The 16,663-nt window shown below is 41.3% G+C and overlaps 1 protein-coding gene across 3 annotated transcripts in view; it reads left to right on the top strand.

Moving 5' to 3' along the window:
• The first annotated feature begins 456 nt into the window (after positions 1-456).
• The window catches only part of LOC119657329 (tetraspanin-9), an 87,249-nt gene continuing 71,042 nt past the window's right edge, over positions 457-16,663 (top strand). The window contains exons 1-2 of one of the 3 annotated variants that reach the window (XM_038064197.1): positions 457-674; positions 15,229-15,280. The gene's annotated coding sequence lies outside the window, so the exon portion shown is untranslated. Of the gene's footprint in view, positions 675-1,207; positions 1,432-15,228; positions 15,855-16,663 lie in introns of those variants that run through there. The other 2 variants (XM_038064195.1, XM_038064196.1) reach the window with 2 other exon arrangements.

The raw sequence follows: 16,663 nt of genomic DNA, 5'->3' as shown, positions 1-16,663 counted from the left end.
ATTGTTAACTAATTTGATTTTAAAAACTTAAGAAAAACTTAAAAACCTAGAAATCTGTTGGGCATTGTGTAATTTTTGTTTTACTTAGTTAGACTCATGCTTGCAATTCGTATTGCTAATGTCATTGTCTCGTTGTGTCCTTATCATTTTACTTATTATGCCTTAGGGTGTTGGGGTTTGAAATAGTTTGAACCATTAAGTGGGAGTGTGTACATATTTTTCGAAGCCACATTGAAATATCTTTAATGCTTGCTAATTACTTTGGAAGGCAGAGGTTCCTAGCTAGATAAATGAATGCATGCTGTTAACAGTTTAGATACCACTGCCTCGTATCTTATTCCAGTGGCGGCGGATAAAAGATATATCAACACTCTTCATGGGGACACAATTCTTCAGTAGCGTCTGCCCCAAATAAGTTGCATAGCGAGTGAGCCCCACAGTTCCACGTTATGTTCTGTCCACGACTTTGCTGTGCAGCCGGCGCGGCCCGTCAGTGGCTGCTATTACCGCCTGCGAAGATTCCGTCGCCAGTTCGACTTAATCGCGGTTCCGTGGCAGTCGCGGCGTACACGCAGTTTCGGAGCGTGAGTGTCGGTCGTAAATGTGTGAGGTCCCCGGCGTGCAGATATCGCAGCGGAAGCCGAGCAGCCAACAGCAAACAACCCGCCACTAAGGTGAATACTGCACTATCTAGCACTAAGCGACCTAGAGCTAGAATCTAAGCTTCCGGTCATTCTAATTCGGAGAGCACAGCATCCCAAGCAACACACTCAGATTCGGGCTGTAGTTGCTCTGGTGGTGCAAAAGATGCTTCCCCACATTGGGCGCAATATTTAAAAATAGAATTATGTGCACGTAACAATCTCGCAATCAGCGGATGAACATGTTGAGTGAGAAATGTGGGGCGGAATCGCAACGTTTCGCTTCTAGGCGGTCCAGGTGCAGCGCATCTGGTGACGTCACGCAATAAACGTTTCTGTGCTAGCTTTTTATGATGGTGCTAAAGAGCGGAACACTAGCTTTCCCAGCCCAGTCTTCTTGGCATGGTATCTAACCAGGGCGTAAGGCGGTTGCCGCATGTTATCAGGTCGCAGCAAGTGCTATCATCTTACTCTTGACCTTCTTATCTTGTTCACAACAAGATGTGCCCAATTAAATTCTGATTTATGACAACGTGAACATATCGCAGTTCTGATTGGGGGGCCTGAGTGTGCCTTTCGTTATCGCGCTCTTATCTGCTTTTTATCAGACATTAGGATGCGAGCATTTATGAGTTAGAAAGTAATTAGGCAATGAAGTACGAATATGTGGATTAGTTAGTGTCAAATTTTGAAATTCATTTCAGAAAAAACTTAAAACTTTGATAGTTGGAATAGTGTGGAAGTTGGATAAACTGAATGAAAAGTGGTTTATTATTCACTTTGTGTGAAGGTAAGAAATAGCCGTAATTTAACAGGGTAAACACTGACAGTTGTTTAATTGCTATCATCACTAATATCAGGTTTAGCACCTAATCGCAAAATGAGGGGCTGCTTGTGGTATGTTACAATATTTCATTAATTCATTCGCGGTTGATACAGCTCTGCACTTTGTGCTACAGTAACCGCGAAACGAAGCCAAATTCAGTGATGATTAGCATTCGCTTGCCGTGATATGCACATGAACAGCAGCATCTCGTAATAAAATAGGTGTCATGTGGAAAATATTCGGGCGTCGAAAAGTGTTAAGGTTATCGACCCTGAATTTAGCGAGAGTATGAGAATTGTAAAAAGATATATGTATATGTAATGCAGATTTTTATTGCAATAGATACATGAATGCGTAAAGAGGTGTGCATTGTTGCGCGAATAGATTTGGGTGTCAAACTATAATCTTGACCTCTAGCGTGTCGGTTAATTATAATCTAGACCTCATAGTCGGGATCATCCTGACATCAATTCAGATCAAGCTAACAGAAGTATTGCATTTTCATATTTTGGAGATTTGTTTTAGTCGTCTAATTCCTTGAATTTAATCTGTCAACTGTTTTGATGCAGTGTATCTTGGCTAGTTTCGGCCGGCTTAAAATTGAAATATTAGGCTGAGAGTCCTGAATATAATTCATACCCATTTCATGTTTATGGATTTATAAGAGGAAGCAAATACCACCTTGTGGCAACTTCGATCATGTTGCGCCTAAGGTAGAGGTGAGACAGCGTCTGATGAGTTGCCTCTGTCTTGAAGGAAACCGCAAGTCACATAAATTTGCAACTTGGGTGCTTTCCCGTAACTGAAGGGTCTGTGCACCCAAACAGTGGAAGTAAGTTGCCCGGCTTGGTATCAACTCGACAGCGTACTCAGGACAGCCTCACTCTCCTAAACAAAATGTACCTCCTTTCACTCTCCTCGTGGGATTCCCATATGGTGTTATGTCGCGAGGCTGGATCAGAATTTATCCTGCACTCCGGTTCACGTTCCTTCTTCTGGCCGACTTCATTCTGCCTAAGCTTCTAATGGATAGCCGTGTTCATCTTTTCGACTTTGCTCCTTCGATTTCAATATACCCTGCATGATATTTTCGGATTTAAAGTGCTCCGCGGTTGTAGCTTCCTCAGGGATTGAAGTAAAACTTGTTTTGAACCCTCTCCAATGTTCGGGCACCTTGGGTCATACGGTGAATGCCCAAATGACTGCACAAAGGCTGTGTTAGGCCGAAATCTATTTCGCCATGCCAATCGATCTATCTCCAAACATGATTCTCTGGATCCGTCAGACTTTCTCTGACTCATTATACTTTTCCTGCCACTAGGTCATCCTTTCAATGCGAACTGCTGCCTCCGGGTAAAACATTCGACAGTGAGATACGGTAGATCATAAAGACGATGTCCTTCTCTGGGCAAAATATCTATCACGCAGGCCGTTTGGCCGCATCATGTTTGGAGTGCCAGTACCTTCTTTTCCAACGCATCCGCCCACTATGGGGCTGCATAAAGTAGGATCGAGTTGACCACAATAGAAACAAGGAGGCGACAGCTCGGCCTTGGAGCAACTATATTCGGTAGCATTCTCTACATCATGCATACATATGCATTAGAAACTACATGTTTATGTGTAAATGGAACAGTTCTACACCCATGTGTTTCTCCACAAGAAATACACAAAACCTTTCATATCTGTGGAGTCGGAATTCCGGATTTAGATTTCTTAAGTTGCTGCCTTCCAAGGTAGCACATCTGTCTTAAGCCATTTACTTATTGTTCATCTTTAACTTGTTCTTTCCAATCCTCCGAAAACTTCTTCTTTTTCGTTCTATATAAAGATATTTGGGTGCTTGGTGTATTCGTTTGTATGAACAAAGCTCGCACTTTGTTTATTTGTCTGTCACACGTATTACTTCAGAAACGGTTGATCTTAATGATACGAAATTTGGGAAAAAGGTGAAGCCTGCAGTGAGTAACATAGTTCCACGTTCAGTTGAAGGGATCCCCATACATACAAAAGGGGGGTGTAAGCTTTACCAAGTATAGTCATGTGATATTTGTTTTGACTATGGTTGCAAAGACGAGGAGTGCGGGGGTTCAAAAAGGGTCAGTTGCTTCAAAGACTCGTTCTCAGAAATTACCCAACCTAAATGTTTAAAACGAAATATGGTGGTCCATCCACATGGTATCCAGACCTCCAAATTCTCTCCATACCGATACCTGTTCAAATAAAGTTAATAAAAATACATTACCATAATTATTATAAATATATTTTTTAGAATTTGGTTGAGAACCCACCCTAAGTTTATCCTTCAATATCCTCCAATAATTCTTCAATATTCTTTAATAATCAACTTTTGCAATAATATAGGCTATTGCTTAGAGCATGATACAACCAAGTTTGGTGGAAATTACACTATTGCAAACATAGTTATAATAGGCAGATCTCTTAGCCACTTTTGTGCAAATTTCTTGCATTCTAAGACTTTGAAGATTAGTGTCATACTAAAGTGAATGATCTAAACATCATAAGCTAGGTATTAATGGGACAAATCCTATTCAAATTACTTATATAAGCAACAAATTCATTCTTGAAGCATTCAACTTCAGGTTTCCTGATTTCTTTTCGAGGTAATGTTGTGTTGATTTCCGCAACGTGACGCTAGGGACTACCAACTAAACGCCTTATGTTATTAGAAAACTAATCAGCAATTGTTTGTCACATTACTTGGGATAAGTCCTCCCTCCTCTTCTTTGCTTCACCAACGGGGGCGAGACTATTAGTTCAGGGAACCCTAGGCCATTGGGCCACGTCACTGGTCTAGCTCTATATTTTTTGGAGCAAAAAGAACCCGAACGAAACGCCCAACACGACACCTATTGGGACTCTCGACAATTTTATCTGGAGAAAGCTCCCCAATGTTTAAACAACTATGCTGACGAATTTAATCTTACTCTCTACAAGAAAAAAGGTGTGATTGGGATAATTCATAACTCCAATGCTAAACATACAGTCAGGAGATCGTACCTTCCCAATCTTCTGTAGGTAAGACTGAAAACTTTCGAGTCCGCTTAGGAGCTAGGTTTCTTTACCCACTCATAGTCAGTCTCATCATGCTTTTGATTCAGCCACGGCCCAAAGCTGCCTATTAGCCATCCAGTCCATCTGGCTTTTCTCTCTTTTTGCTAAGAGAATTGCCACTTATTTAGGGTGTGTTGCCGTTCTTTACGAGTAACCACTTAGCTTGTCTCTTCTTTCCTGTGCTTGTATGTGGCTTCATGCTCTTTAGTCAGACGAGCAACGGGGATCACTCCCTCGATCGCCATCGGAGCCAATTTAGAGAGAGTGCGATGCTTGCACAAGGCGTTTAAGATATTCCTCCTTGCCAAGGACAACGGCTTACATCTCCGTTCCGTAGAGTAGAACACTAGCCGACTTCAGACCCAAATTCCAACTGCAGATTTGTCTGATGCTGCTTTGATTCGCTCGAAAAATCTCACCCTTGAGTGGAGCGTCAATCGGAGGTAACTTAGTTTTGATTACATGATCGATTCGTTGGGCGATATAGGACGTAGGGAGGGGATTCTTTTTCAGAATGGATGACTACTTCGTTTTTTTCTCAGCGGAATGTTAAAACCATGAGCCGCCATGCATTCGCCACGCCTACTTTGCGCCTTTGTGATAGTGCGTTCAGCAACAAGTGCCGCATAAAGATTTGCATAAGCAGCTAGGTGCGACTCATCTGCCATGTCGGGCTTGAGCAGACTATCGGGGGAAGCGTTGCATAGGTCCGGCGCTAGGATGGTTTCTTGCGGTATCCCGGACCTCTGATCCTCTGGCGTCTCTTGTAGCAAGTACCGGTTTCTAAGGTGATTCCTCAATATCCGTAAGAGATAGTTCGGAAAGTGGAATGTATTGCCTTGTTTATCTAGGGTATCTTTTCATTTTATGGAATTAAAGGCCGATTCAACTCCTAATGAGCATTTCGAGCATTTTCCGTGTAAAGCGTACGGAAAGGCCGCTATGCAGATGGAAGCTCAGGGTGGCATTTCTTCCTGCGGCAGCAGTAGGTCTGGCGGATGTTGATCTGCAAGAATGCTATCGCGTCTTGGCGCCTTGTCATCAACTCGTGTGGGATGCGAAGGGTATACTGACCGCAAAGTACGGTTCATCTTCTTGTTCTTAAGTGAACAAGCGAGATTCCACGCGCAGGAACAGCGACTGGTGCACACTTAGATGGTTGCGTCAACCATTTCGGACGCGATGTTTTGGTGGTTACTTGGCGAGAAGTCTTCCAGAACTAGCGATACCAGTGATTTCGACGCAAAGATTACGTCAGGATGCTTCCTTCGCATGCTTACTTAAAAATACGAGCGCTGCTCTCACCACCGTTTCGAGAATCCATTTTTCTCTGTGCGAGGCATACCCCATTCAAGTGTCCTGGAATTGAAGTCACCCCAGATAGAAACCGCCCCTCCATACTAAAGACAGTGTTCTCCTCAAGCCTGCGTAGAAATTTCACTGGACGCTGATAATCGTTATATCGAATTCAGAAAAAGCCGTCCCCTCCGCTTTGGGCAAGAATCCTAAATCGGCTACGTCCCGAGCCCAGATGACGGCGGTGTCATAGAGCTGGGTCTATAGATGAGCTCTAGATCAGCTTTTATCTCCGCAGCGAATTGCACTGTCAACTCATAAGTGTTTGTTTTTCGGCGCATATTGATCTGCATGATACGAATCATGTTAACAGCATGCTAGCTGTTTTCAATTTTGCTCTAAAGTCTGCACATCCATCCGAGCCCGCAATGTGTGCACCGCAACCCTCTTTTTCGTTCCAGATATTCGTTTTATTGCCTACTTGGCTGCATCTGCGGCATGCTGCCCTCCTGTCAGGTCTTCAGCAGGATGCAGACCTGTGTCCATAATCTAAGCGTCTGTAGCAGTATAGAAGTTAAAAGGACCAAGCTGTTGTGCGTTGTAATTCCGGCATAGCCTTGGAAATGAAAGAGAGGGGAAAAGAAAGTAGACTTCGAGACTTCGTTACGCATCTTATAAGACGCAGGACGACAGGTGATGTCTTTAGCGACGGAGCAGTCCATCAGAAAGTTTAAAAAATGTGCGAAAAATCCAGATAGGATCTACCTTGTTGTAGGAAGGGAAGGTTGAGAGCGCACAGGCGAGAGGGGTAGTCCATACAAGGGAAGCTTTTCTTGAAGAAGAGGGAACGTGTGGATTTACGTTGCTCTTTTTCAAGGGCAAGACAATCACAATTACGGGAAGGTGACCAGATCACGGAGCAGTACTCGAGGGTATTCCTCACGAGGTCGTTGATAAAAAATAAAAATAACGAAGGCCCCAGAATAGATCCGTGTGGGATGCCAGAGAAGGGGGAGAAGCGGGGAGTGCAGCTGTCGAAAGAGACGCGCAGGATCGGTTGGAAAGATAAGAGACAAGCCATAAAACAAGAAGTGTGGGAACGCTTAGAGACGAGAGTTTGGATAGAAGTATCTTGTGATTTATAGTATCGAAGGCTTTAGCGAAATCAGTGTAAATGGGGAATGTCGGGAATTTAGACATTTGCCGACAAAGTTGGCAAAGTCATGCAAGCTGGAGGCAGTGGACTTATGCTTAACAAAGCGGGGTTGCTCTTTCACTATGATGTAGCCAAAATGGGCGGACAACCAGTCGCTGACATATCGTTCCCAGATTTTCGAAAAGGAGGATAGGAGGGAAATGGGACGGTAACTCTCGGTAAGCGTATTTCCCACCACGTGTTCGAGGTGTTTCTAAGTACTCACCTTGTCATTGAGGTCACCCATTATAATTACAATGCCACCTTTAGAAATCCTCCCCAGAACTGTGTGTAATTGCTCACAGAAAGCATCCTTCTTTACTATATCGGGAATGTTCGTTGGTAGCACTGTACAACTGTGATGCTCCTTGTGCGAGCTAGACTTGAATCCTGCAGTTAGAATCAACAGGCCAGCATAAGATTTGGAATGAAAAGATGAATATGTGGTAATATACATAGCATCATCAGCATTACGCTTTCGCACGGTAATGTAGGCTAATTCCTGTAATCATCAAAGTTTTATTGGACTGACAAATGTAGAGAACGTGTTGAGTTGACGTGTTTTTGAGCCTGAACATTTGGTCATCAAATTTGCATGAGTTCTCTTTGTGCCGAACAGCACATAGGATATATCACCAAAGATTTACGAAAGGATTTCTTGAAATTTTCTTACTTTTACTCTAACTTTAGAACTTTACATATGAATAAACGAATCGTGTTGCTTCCACGTACACATATAACTTCCGGGAATCCAACATATTATTCCAGAGTTTCGAGTTTAGATACTTTTTAAAATCCTATATATTTATATATGCGTTGTTGTTGGTGCATGCTCGATTTGGAAATATGTATACCCAATTATCTCCCCAGAACTCTTAAAAGGTACATTTTCCCGTCTCATTGCTTAATGGGGCACTGGCAGGTAAACAAAGAGCTTCTGTTTCAATTTTTCTTCATTTCCATTGAAACAGCAAACAAATAACAGATTGTGTGCAAATTGTTAATTGCTTCACCTTGAAACGCTGCAGCAAGTTTTAAATGCTACAGAATTTGTTCGTACATTCACATAGTCGTACATGCTCCAATGCTAGCTTGTGACACTTTTGGCGAATTTCACGCCTTTCACCTAAATTAAAATTTGCCATGCGATTTAACCTTTTTCGAAACACCACATTAATATGGAAATGTTTACGATGGTGTTCCACATTTGGGGTTATATTTGTTTGTATAAGCATTACATCATCGAAGAAAGGTGAAAATGTTTTTAGTAAAAATAGTTTTGTTTGTATTAGTGGAGATCAGCTAGACAAGATGGTAAATATCTTCGGAAAATGGCAAATTAGCATATTAAGAATTAATTGGTGTTATTTAAACTAATCTGAAAAAATATGCAAAAGATTTTTAGACTCATATGCATGCACAGCGACATACAAAACTGTTCACGGAATTTAATACGTTCATATTTTCGCCGGAGAGTGATAGGCAGACAGCCAGACAAACTTGATAAGACGAGTAGGGAGAGTGAACGATTTTTCCGGACCTTTCTCCCAGGACGTTAAAAGCAAAAAGGCTTCTCATCGAAAAAGCCAGACAAGTCGGGAACCCAGAAGGTGGGCGCTTCAGGTATGAAAGGTTTTGTGTATTTCTTACATTTCTTATGAGTAGACATTTGTCCCATCAGTACCTAGCTCGTAGTATATATACATATATGTATTATGTCAGAAATTCAATTTCACCTGCTTTGATCTATTATAATTTTGTTAGAAACAAAGCGATTTCTAGGAAACTTCCTAGTTTATATTATAATCTATATTACCCGATGGGGGTTTTGTAGCAAATTACTAAAAATTATAGTGATTCACTATTATTACGTTTATTTGAGCAGATTTCGGAGCCTAGGTGCCATATAGTGGCAACTTTGCGATTTTTTTCGTATTTTTCAGTTAGGTAGGTTCTGAAAATAGATTCATGAAAGGAATAACCACTTTTCAGCCCCCGTACTAGCTACTTATGATTATATTCAGTTTTAGACCCTTCTTTTGCATGTTGCATGTGTGGAGACCCTCCCCTGTTAAATTCTGCGTAGAATGATGTAACTCATTGTATGGGTGAATGTTTATAGTCCTCAACTTCCCACCATTGGTGTCAATCGACACAACCATTTCTGAAAAAATGCATGTGATAGACAGACAGACAGTAGTCCGATTTTGATGAAGTTTGATTTTACATAAAACCTTAGAAAGGGGATGTGACATAACCCTGAGGTCTGAGGAAGTCTCCCGGTAATATGGGTGAACATTTTCCCTGCAAAGTAGAAAAGCCGTTTGGCGACTAGGCTATAATTCGGAGTAAAGGGTAGTAGCCATACAATAATGTAACGATATTGATGAAGTTATAATGAAGGAATATATCTACAAGGCCCTAGAAAAAGAATTTGAAGCGCCTCGATTACAGGTGTCCGCAATCAAAGGAAGCCACTTAAATGACAAATATTATTTTCCGACTCAAACTCAAGACAGTTAATACAGTGCAAATGGAGTCGATTTTTTGCTAAGTCGGAGAAGAGGTGTTTCGGAAGCGCTCTTTCAGTTGCCATGAATTTGGCTATATAGTGACTGTATCCACTGACGACTGTGATGAGTGCTTAAGGACGTATTTAAAGACTGCAAAGCTAGCTCTTAATGGATTCCTTCCAGGTGAAAAGAGGGCGCCAATTATCGGCATGAGCAACAAATGCCCGGTATTTAATAGAATCCGTTTCCAGAGTAAATAAACTCCCCACTTGTTGAAAAGCCAAAAACAACTGCTTAGGTGAAGAAGGAGAGCTTCACGGTGTTCTCCAATCACGTATTACACCGTAATTTATAAGCGTAATTTAAACGCGATTTCCCACAAGTTGTCTTTCTTGGCTTTGGGGTACTACTTGTGCTATATACATTTGTAGAATTTGATTATTTTTTTTTTATTATTCAACGGATATCTCGCCATGCTTTTCCAAATTTTCGTTGTTATCCATTTTCGCAGCCTATCAAAGGCAAAAGTAGGGCAACTTTAAAATTTTTAAAGGAATGTAATTTCAACAAAGTTCAAAGTAAAGCAACCCGGGAAACCAGGACCTGGATGCTTCAGAGAGGAAAGGTTTTATGTTTCCTTAACTGAGAAACCTTGAGTGCGTGGCAGTTAGACTTACAGATATTTAAAAATTCAATTGTGCAATATTATTCAAGAGCCATTTAGACAAGTGATTTACGCCGATAGGTTTTACACCAGGAAGTGTACAGAAGCTCACCTAAAGCATATATATATAGAAAAGGGACTTATTATTTCACTCGTATGTCAATTATTCTTATCAATAGTAACGTCTCCATCTCATTTCTATGACTTAATATATATGGTTAGCATTTACCCCTTGATCAGGTTTAGCGCGTCAACCATATGTACACACTATCGTCCGCGGTTTCCTCAAATGTGCTCCAGCTCCCCCAAGATTTCCCGAGATGGCCGCAAACCTTCTCTACTATTCTCCATCAAGTAGTCTTAGGACGACCCACACGTCGGCAATCTTGGGAGAGTGTGACCTATTGCCAATTCCGATCCCTCCGATCACATCGCCCACGGGTATCAAGGCGATGTGCGAACCAAGTTCTTCGTTTGTAATAGTATCAGGTCAGCGTACTATGATCATACAACCCAAACAGGCATCGACGAAGGCTTGGACCCATGTAACAGCGGAGGTCACGTTTCATGCCCTAGTCACACATAGCAATATAGAAAGGACATTAGCACGGAACAGGTTCAATTTGATCTTAGTGGTAGACAACTGCATTACCAGATTTTAAATAAGGCAGCTAGCGCTAATATGTTGGGCAACGTAAAATTCTGTGCCACCATTAAGAGAAACCTCGCTGAGAACGATGGCTTCGATGCTTTGCCCATTAATGCAGATAGAGAGAGTGCGATGATTCGTTAGACCGAGATCCCTGCTTATGTTGGTGTTTATCTTCAGTCTTTACATCCCTCTACTTCCAAATCAAGTACCACTGGGCCAAGCTCCATTACCCGGTGAGAGAACAAGTAGATGTCGTCAGTGTAGTTGAATTTGAGGGAAGATATCATGACCTATTGAAATCCTTCACGTACTCCAAACAAGGCAGTATGAAGAATGTTACCGATAACAAGAAGAAATAATATCGATGACAAGATGCAATCCTGGGACTCTATTTGCACCTCAAATTCCTCTGATATTTTTCCTCAGTATAGCACGCACCATCATATGTCGTTTTGATAATAGCTGTTAGTTTCTTCCTGAAATGCCCTTTTACGTAAAACACGCCAGATTCCCTGTTCTCTATTCACGCTGTGGAATGCTTTCCCGAAATCGATGAAGAGCAAGTGAAGCGAAGACCTGAACCCCGTGCACTCTCCCAAAATACAATTATTTTAGTTCTTATCTTTGCGACGGCATAGAGCTTACAAATGCCCCTCCAATTGTCACACTCAAAACGGGTGGTCTTCTTTGGGGTCAATAACGGTCATTCCCGTCTCCCACTCTCTGGAAATGGTCTCGGATCACCAAGATTTTCGTATCAGTGGAAGTAGCAAATCTGCAGAAAACTGCATTTGCAGCTACAATTAATTATGCGGGGAGACCGTTCAGCCACACGGCTTTACTCCGTTTGAGTGTCTTAATGGCTGAGAGGATTTCTCTTCTGCTTAGAGGAATAGTTACGGTGGCTAGCTATTTCATCCTCGTCCGCTATGATACGATTAACCATCATGCTGAAGTGTTTTGTTCACCTTGAGCTGCTCGTCACCTTGATTGAGAAGTCGAACACATGCATGTTCTTTCGTGATGCGGTATATACTTCTGAAATCATTCCAATCTGCAGCATCTTCCGCTTTTCAGCCTAGCGCAATATAAATTTGTTTTTGTCACGGCGCGCATTATGCTGAACTTTCCGGAATTTGGTATGGTATTGGAGTTCGAGCATATCACGCTCGACTTTGCTTGCAGCGGTCAATAGATCTTCATCGCTGCGCTTTCACGATTCCTTCGGGACGTGGCGGACAACTTGCGATTTGTACGCTAGAAAATAGTATTTTGATGGCGGTCAAATGGGGGGGGGGGGGGGGTTGCCATCTCCTCGACTATGCGAGAAGTGGTATATGCAACAAGCAAGTGCAAGTAAGCAACTATCAAATGCCGATCCCTTTCGAAGTCGATGTCAGCGCCTCTCTTGTTACTCACATTTAGGAGAGAACTCCTAAAGCTTCTGTTGATCACAAAGTGGCCGATGGGATAGCCCGTGCTGCGTGTACCAGCTGATACCCAACTGACCTTATGGTTCTGTGTGTAAATAATGTGCCACCAATGATGAGACTACGGAAGATGAAGAAATGCAGCTAGCACCATCGTTACAGTCGCCACAACCGTGCTTGTCCATCGCATCTCCCAGGAAGCGGTTGTTAGAGCCCACCTTGGTATCCAGATCACCCGATCACAATGTAACCTTTCGGAAGTCTCCCCTGAACTGCGTGTAATTGCTGGTAGAATGCAATGCGAAAGGAGAATGTAAAATTTCTTTTCGCCAAATAAAGGCATGTGGGGTATCACATGAATGGTCTCGATTAATACCTTCCGAATCCTGTAATAGTTTTAACATTAGTTGCAAAGGGAGGGAGTGCAGGATGGAAAGTGGTCAGCAATTTTACATAGTTTTCCATATAGAGTATCTGGAACTAAACGATATCTGCTCAATTAAAGTTAATGATAGTATTTTATAAAATTTTTGGGAAATTGAGTGGAAATTACTCTTAAGTTCACCAGGGAACATACGATATGGCAGTTATATAGGGTGTGGGATAAATTATAATGCTACTAGGTTTAGTAAAAATCCTACTATTACTAACAAAGTTATAACAGTTTGCAATTGTCTTTATGTCTACATTTCATGCAATCTAAAACATTGAACGTCAATATCACACTAAAGTGAGTAGGCTGGCATGCTAAATGCATTAACATTAGGAGCTACGTGCAAATAGAAGAAGCCTGTACACAGCTATTCCTACACAAGGAACACACAAAACCTATCGTACCTGAAGCACTGAGCTGATTTTAAACAAGAAAGATGATCGAAGTCTTACCATAAACTCGACTGTAACACATCGTAAGCGACGTGGTCAAGGTCGTTCTAAAGGGACTGAGCTACGTTCATGAAGATGCTATTGCAAAGCCATGGCCTTAATGCCACGGCTTCAGAAAAGGTGGCGCAAATAATTAAACGTGTAATGTAAGTAAGTATACGACGCTGCTATGCCAAAGTGACTGCGCAAAAGGTTGTTATGAAGAAGTTGAGGGGGCGAGAACTTCAAGTCCCCTTATAATATCATAGTGGCACCGCTCTTTCACATGAATAAAGGGACCGTAAATGGTATAAGCCAGCTTTGCTACGGTAACTAAGAAGAAACTTTTGAAGGTTTGCCGGAACGCGGTAGTAATGAAGCTTCCCCTTCGGAACCCAAGTCTGCTACTGTTAAGACCCGACCCGGCAGGTTTATCACCGTATTTAAGGCATGCATGGTGGTGCGGGGCGCTGCAGTGTGTGATCAGAAATAATCGCAGTATAACTCACCACGACTAAGCAACTCAGAACACATCCACCTAAGCACCTCGACTACCTGTCAGGATGAGGGCTACGAGGCCGGTTAGAAAGTAGTCTATGCTTTTCCAATTTTTTTGACATTAAGAGAAAAGTAAAATATTGTACGAGTTTTTGAAGAGAAGACGTTAATATGAATAGGATCCAATATTTTCAATTTAAAAGTCTTTTTAACACTCCATATGGGTCCTCATATGGTGGTTGCAGGTGCTTCCGGGAAGTATCTTCGCCAACCAAGATGTATGCAAATGTGCAGGTCCTTGGGGGTGTGAATATTCGTCGAGGAATAACGGGATGGCGGGGGTGATTTTAGCTTGCCCACGGTGTTCCGGAGCAAGCGCAAAAGCCTAGTGTAGATGGAATTTTACCAGTTCCATGGAAAGAACATATAGGTTTGCTACCAAGGCCCAATTAGGACCTATCATTATACCTGCTTTCCTTTATAGACACAATAGGGAAAATATTAGGGTTATTTGCAACAGTTCATTTCAACGCAGTAGACGTGGCATGGAAGGTAGTTGTGGCGTGGTGATGTAGAATTAGATATTTAATTAAGCCAGCTGTGAATAGATAAAAAGCACATTGCTTAAAATGGGCAGCCTTAGTTACTTAATCAAATTAATGAAGGTTACGTGATGTTTGATGGACCTATTTTCTTTCCTGTGCCGAAGGCCGTTTTTACGGATGATTTGCTGTAATTTTTGCTATCAAACAACCTTAACCATAAAATGTCGTTGGAGATGGTTAAGTTTGAGTGGAACAAAAAGTAGAGATAGCCTTGGTTACCCACTGTAAGAAAAAGAATACGATTAATATTCGGATTGTTTGCTACATTATCACCTTAAAGCCGGTTATCAAGTACCTGGGTTTCGCCAGGGTGGTTTGTTCCACCTTTTACTGGCTGTGATGTTGGAAGAAGCAATCGGAAGAGGATATCGTTGATTTGCCGTTCAGTAACGCTAAGGGTTTTCAGCGCCTTTTATTGCAGGAATGGCCCTGATGGGTACAGAATACCAAAGTCAAGCAAGATAAGAGCCACTGAAAAAATGGCAACAACCAACGGTCGGGTGATTCGGTAAATAATCTTTGGACCTACAAACCGACACCCTGTAATGAGGAGCGGATTGAGCAAAAGGAGGGCGAATTTAATAGACAGTGATCATGTTAGTGAACTTTATGTAGTGATAAACATTTCGTACTTACGTTTTGGAGCAATTGCTTGAAATGAATTCTACTAGCTTTTATCACATTCCGCGCCCAATGTTGGTGGAAGAAACATGTAAATAACAGTTTGTTTATTTAAATAAAATTGTTGAAGGTTTATTTCCCTGTTGCCAACTTTCGCTGATATTTAAATCCTCTTCCTTTTTTTATTGGCTTCTTAAAACCGTTATATATTTTTTTATCTTTTAGTGTTACTTTATATAAAGGCATTACATATACTGTTCGCTTCTTTGTATCCGCAAATATAAATATCAACTTCTTTTATTAATAGAAAGCAACATGTTTGAAAAGAAACTTTTTTATTTCTTCCAGGAAGGAGCCTCCTCTGTGAATTCAAATGCTTTATGATTTGCATAAAAGATAAGTGAGTGGTGAAAAACAATCTGAAGACATTGTGTTTGTTTGGTTTAACAGAAAAAAATGTTCGCGAATCGCTTTGATAGTGCTGATGTGTGCAAAACCGATTTTCCAATTGAAGCATTCATATCGTTGTCAGTGCCCGTTTTTTAGTGCTTTCCATGCATTAACATAGTGTACAGCAGGTCGTGTCAGTTACAACTAATAATTTATATTTTTTATTGCTCACCGTCATGTTGCCGTACTAAACTCGTCAACTTCATTGTTGTTTTTGTTACTCTTGTCGGTTACCACACTTTCGACGGAATTTACTCATTCACAAATATTTGTTTATTGTGTGCCACAGTGAAGTTCTCGAAAAGTGCTGTAAATACGTTCATGTAAGAAGAAAAAGTCTTAACCAAGTCAAAGTAGAGAGTGACGCCGGCCGTCATAAGAATAACAACTACTTCTGCTCGAGAATCTTCACGGCAATTAAGGAGATAATCTGGAGTACCAACAAGACTGCTGAGAAGGCGGGGGACCGGTTGGCTCCAAGTTGTAGACTTGCCATCGTTTATTTGTAGTCTTCAAACAACCAGGTGAGATAAGAAGTTGAGGGAATGAAGTACACTTACTGGACTTACCTATGAAAAACGCTATTTGCTTTCTGAGCTGAGAACTGTTATGTTAAAGTGTCACGTGTATGATTTGTTTCGAATCTGAATGCTAATCGCGATATAAAGTCAGGAGTTAAAAACATTTAGGTAAGAATTGGGTAAGTTGCTTTTTATCTCGTTTGGGGAACACAAACTAAAGGAGAATTGTTTGTAGATTGCATACTAAATATGGCTGCAATGTTGTCTACATTGCATACATATGTTTAGCAATTGCTCCTTACTCGTTACCTTACGCCATTGTAACCTCAATGAATCTTATCAAATTGTTTACTATTTCCAACGACTACATATTGATAAGAGAATCCATATCATTCTTGGAATCTTTAAAGCGAAATACCTCACTCAAAAGTAAATTGAACATTAGTAATTTAGTATGATAACCTCTCATCCTTTTTAAGGTTTTGTGTAAACACAAAACGGGGAGGGGGGTGTAAATTTTTTTTCATCAAATATAGTCATATGGGATATCAAATTAAAGGTCTCGGTTAGTACTTTTCGAACCCAGTCTTAGTTTTGACATTTGTTGAAAAGGTGCGGGGTGCGGCGGGTTGAAAGTGATGATTTTTTAACGAACCCATTCTCAGAAACTGCACAACCTAAAAATCTGCAAAAAATCAGGGGGCTGCCACTATATGGTGCCGAGGCTCCGAAATACCCTACATACCGATACCTGTTGAAATAAAGTTAATAATAGTACATTATAATAATTTTTAGTAAATGAAAGCAAAACC

The sequence above is a fragment of the Hermetia illucens genome, chromosome 5 (genome assembly GCF_905115235.1).
Source record: "Hermetia illucens chromosome 5, iHerIll2.2.curated.20191125, whole genome shotgun sequence".
Lineage (NCBI taxonomy): Eukaryota > Metazoa > Arthropoda > Insecta > Diptera > Stratiomyidae > Hermetia > Hermetia illucens.
Note: the sequence above shows the minus strand (reverse complement) of the source record. Positions and strands in the feature narration are given on the sequence as shown.